Genomic DNA, 5000 nt, shown 5'->3' on the forward strand with positions numbered 1-5000 from the left:
ATAGATAGATAGATAGATAGATAGATAGATAGATAGATATACTGTCGTTCTGTTTGTCTGTCTCTGTCTGTTCTTTCTATCATTCATCCATCTATCTGTTAATTATGTCGGTGACTTTCATCTCCTCAGGAAGAATACAGTGAGTGTGAAAATCACGGATCATTCCCAAGGAAGAAACACTCCTTCCAAGGTACGTCTACACCTCTGCAATCCTACACAATAAAACACCCACACGTCCCTCAGAAAGACTCTTCACAATAAAACACCCACAGGTCCCTCACAAAGACTCTTCACAATAAAAAACACACACACGTCCCTCACAAAGACTCTTCACAATAAAAAACACACACACGTCCCTCACAAAGACTCTTCACAATAAAGGAACCTTTTTTTAAAATTAAGTTCTTATTTATTTCAGCAATTTACTAAGAACAAAATCTACAAAACCTAGCGATCTCCCTAACTAGACAGCATCGTCAGGCACACCTCGGATTCGAAGACTGTTTGAAAAGGAAACAGATGTGATGTAGATGTGATCCATCCAAGATGATGGAAATATACTTATATTCATTAAATACAGAACTATATACTGTAAATATAAATATAATTCCATCTAAATTGGCATATTTCTGTGATAAAAAGCTATTTATGCATAATACATTTTAGTTTTTTCTTGTTTTAAGCATAACTCTTAAAAATAGGGGGGAAAAATACAACAGAAAATACCAGTTTCTTGAGCATCACATTAGCATATTATGAAGGATCATGTGACACTGAAGACTGGAGTAATGATGCTGAAAATTCAGCTTTGATCACATGAATAAATTACATTTGACTATATATTCACATAGAAAAAAAGTTGTTTTAAATTGTAATAATATTTCACTATTTTACTGTATTTTTGATCAAATAAAAGCAGCCTTGGTGAGCAGAAGAGTTTTAAAATTTTAAATAAATAAAATGTAAATTTAAATAATTAAAATTTTTATTAAAGATTTTCTGGTCAAGAATGACAGAAGAGCACCAGAGGGTTATAGTAGCCTGTAAAATAAATAAACTTTCTGAATCATTTACCCTTTGATAGACTGCTTTCACATTTGGTTTGATTGTTTGGCTCAAACTTTCTAATTTATATAAATTTCTGTCACATTATGGAGTTTGGGTTCCTCGTCACTATAGCCTCGTCTTAAAAGAAACTTAATATTCAGTAATATTATCGATGCACTCGTATTATCGGATGAGAACTGAACTTGAACTGAATAATGACTCTTCAGTCTTTAGGAGAGATGCTTTATAACTGAATCGACTGGCGAGTCACTGTTATTGGACTGAACTGAATCAACACTGAACTGACTTGAGCTGAATAATATCTTCTGTAAAATCTGCATGATTATGGAAACAGCCACTGTCATAGTTAAGTTAGTAGCCTCAGTTCGGTTAGTTAGTGATCACTGCCGGCCACAGAGAGATAAAGAGAGCGAGACAGCAGAGGCCAGCGCTATAACCTTGCCAGAAAGAGTGTTAGGCCTCTAAAAATATCCCTGATTACTGGTGCAGCCCTGCAGCTCCAGAGACCCGATGAAGGTATTGATGAGTGAATCCCAGCCTAAGAGAACATGGAAACAACCGCTGGCCAGCGGCCATAGTAAACCTATTGATTCAGAGCCCGGCCTATCTCTCTATGACAGCCTCTTCCCACCTCACACACACACTCACTCACACACTCACACACAAACACACATATGCATTACTGTATTGGCTGCTTGTGTGTGTGCGAGAGATTTCTCTCGCTCTCTTTCTCCATCCGTCTATTTCCAACGAAAGCATTTTAATGTTTTGTGGCCTGGTTTCAATCAGAACTCGGCTGCATACTGTGCTGCATTATGCCTTAACACCCGTGGTGAAAATTAAGCTTTTAATGTTGTTTATAAGTCTACTTGGTGTTTTTAATATGCTTTAAGACAAACCATGTCTAAATTCATAAGTCGACACCATTGCTGAGTATTTTCTCCTTAAAATTGATGTGAACCAAAGATAGTCTCAAAAACACGCTTTGAAATCGCTTGTGTTTCTGACGTCACAAACTACCTTGTAACCAATCAGATCAACGTGTGATCGTCAACGAGTGGATCTCTGAGCTGAGTGAGTGAGTGGAGGCGGGGCTCATTTGCATATTCATAAAACCACGTATACTAAATTAGGCTTCATTTTTTGTAAGGCATGAAGATTTTTTTTTCAAGGGAAAAACGTTTCAATATGTCATTTTGATGATCAAAGATGAGTTTTAAGGGATACAATTATTGTCTTCAGGGGAACTTTAAATAGAATATGGAGTATACAGTATGCAGTGCACTATACTGTCCAGTTGTCGTTCTGAATATAAATATTTAATGGTTTGTTTTAAATGTCATAACTTCATACTGTGTTGCATTTACTAGTGTATATATAGCAGTCATTTTTATAAATATTAATATTAAAATATTTTTCTATGTAATGTTTCTATGTATTTATTTATTTATAAAGCTCTGATTACAATATGTATGTATGGCAAAGCTATCAGAGATTTATATTAATATTCAAATAGTTATATATTTTAGTTTTTTTATATTAATAAGTCTCTTCTGCATTTATTTGATCAAAAATACAGTAAAAACAGTGAAATATTATTACAATGTAAAACAGCTGATTCCTATGTGAATGTATAGTAAAATGTTAGTTATTCCTGTGATCAAAGCTGAATTTTCAGCATCATTACTCCAGTCTTCACTGTCACATGATCCTTCAGAAATCATTCTAATATGATGATTTGATGCTCATTACTGATTATTATCAATCAGGGTTTCCGCGGGGTCTTAAAAAGTCTTAAAAAGTCTAAAATTCTGAACTTTAAATTTAAGGCCTTAAAAAGTCTTAAAAACGGCCAGATTTTCATCCTAGGTCTTAAATTTCATTTAGTCAGGTCTTAAAAAGTGTTTACCCTCGTTCATTTCCAGAAACGCTGGCCGCAGAAAGTTATAACAAAGTAGCAAAAAAGTATCGAGTTGTAGCCTACAAAGCGGAGCTCTAGCAGGGGTCTCCAACACGTCGCTCGCGTGCTACCAATAGCTCGTGGCTTGATATGAGCTAGTTCGCCAGAGGCCGTTCACATCGCGTCTTTTGCGCGCTCAAGTTTGTTCAAATGTAAGCGCGCGGCAAACGCGCTCATAATTGAAGCGACACGCTAATATTTTTACCAGGCACAACGAGATGAAAAAAATCTAAACTTTTCAGAATGCCGCAAACGCACCGCAGGTCATGTCACAGGAACCAACCAATCACCCCTTTCCATAACAACATTGAAAGCTCAGTCAACATGAAGGATGGGGGTGCACCCAAACAGCAATTTATCTTTTTTGACTCATTCTTTTTATAAAAAATTATTTAAAGGCTGAAATATGAGGTTTATCTTTGTATAAAACCTTTTTTGTCAAAACTTTATTTGAACTTGTACATGTTAGTAGATAATATGTTGCAAGACAAATCTGGCCATCATTTTTAATGGTATTTTAATGTTTCCGTAAACAAAAAGTGCATATTGATGCTAATCAATTTTGTTATTTACTATTTTTCGACATAAAACTCGTTGAATTTACTTCATTCTGTAGTATTAGTACTTTTTGAACAGGATTCTGTGATAACCGTGATAATTTTGGTCACTTTAATCATCTCATCATTTCCTCTCTAGTTATGATCCACTAAAATCAACAATAATTGTGTTTTTACAGTATAATATGCAAAAGTAAAATTTTCTACCTCTCCCTCTCTCTCACACACACACATCAGATAATCATAGATAGATAGAAAGATAGATAGATAGATAGATAGATAGATAGATAGATAGATAGATAGATAGATAGATAGATAGATAGATAGATAGATAGATAGAAAGATAGATAGATAGATAGATAGATAGATACTCTAATGATACCAAGGTAACTATCTATCTAACTTGGATAATGTGTCGTGTAGGTCTTAAAGCAGGGCTCAGTAGTTTCGGGATTTCTTCGCTGTATTCTCGCTTTTTGCTCGCAGGTTTCTCTCTAGAGCTCCCCCCACAGCTTCGGAATAGATATTTGACAACACTGTTGTAAAAACTCGTTGGCGATTCTTAGACACCAGAGGCTAGTAGATCAACGACGTCAAAGCAGATGGGACATTCTTTAAAACGTCTTCTTCATTCGGGTTCAAACAGCGTGAGGGAGCGCAATAATGAAATGCATTTTAGCAGATTTCTTTTGGCCGTAAAGCAGTTGTTTACATCGCGAGACCTGATATCACGCGATACTTCCGGCTCAAAGTGTGTATTTTCCGCTCACAGGCACCAGGGGGGTGCGAAACGACCACCATTCAACCCGAAATAAGTAATATAACCATTCCAGTGACTCCGAAGCTGTTCAGTTAAGGTAAAAAAGTTACTTAGATCACCTTTAAATTTCAATCTTTATGGTCTTAAAATGTCTTAAAAAGGTCTTAAATTTGACTTACTGAAACCTGCAGAAACCCTGTCAATGTTGAAAACCTTTGAAAATAGTATTTTTCAGGAATTTGAACAACAGACTTGTAACATTATAATTAACTTAATTTTTTTCATCAATTTAATGCATCCTTACTGAAAAAATTTATCAGACAATATTTTCAGTCAAGAGTGTGTGCGTGTGTGTGCGTTTGTGCGTGTGTGTGTGTGTGTGTGTGTGTGTGTGTGTGTGTGAGACAGGTTTATGTGAGCGTGTTTGATTATCACCTACGTCATTCCCAGCAAGCCTTTCCAACAATGAGGGAGAAATAGCCAAACTGTCCTTGAAACACTGGAACAACATGCCCAGTTAAAACTACAGCTGGAGCTCAAGAACATAAACTCTCCTGGATTATTACACCTCAGAAATTACCGTTTGAATGACTTCAGACTCCCAAAGTTATTGATCGATCAGCACGTGATCTGTGATCAACAGCCAGAGAAATGC

At 35.9% G+C, this 5000-nt stretch overlaps 1 long non-coding RNA gene across 1 annotated transcript in view; it reads right to left on the reverse strand.

Annotated features, from left to right (window-relative positions):
• Window positions 1-3636: 3636 nt before the first annotated feature.
• Window positions 3637-5000, reverse strand: part of LOC309478244 — a 17202-nt gene continuing 15838 nt past the window's right edge. Inside the window, exons 2-3 of the long non-coding RNA XR_014198900.1 lie at window positions 4465-4541; window positions 3637-3987 (exon numbers count right to left, since the gene is read on the reverse strand). This is a non-coding gene — a long non-coding RNA (uncharacterized lncRNA). The remainder of the gene's footprint in view (window positions 3988-4464; window positions 4542-5000) is intronic.

The sequence above is a fragment of the Leuciscus leuciscus genome, assembly GCF_965113295.1.
Source record: "Leuciscus leuciscus genome assembly, chromosome: 16".
NCBI classification, from domain to species: Eukaryota; Metazoa; Chordata; class Actinopteri; order Cypriniformes; family Leuciscidae; genus Leuciscus; species Leuciscus leuciscus.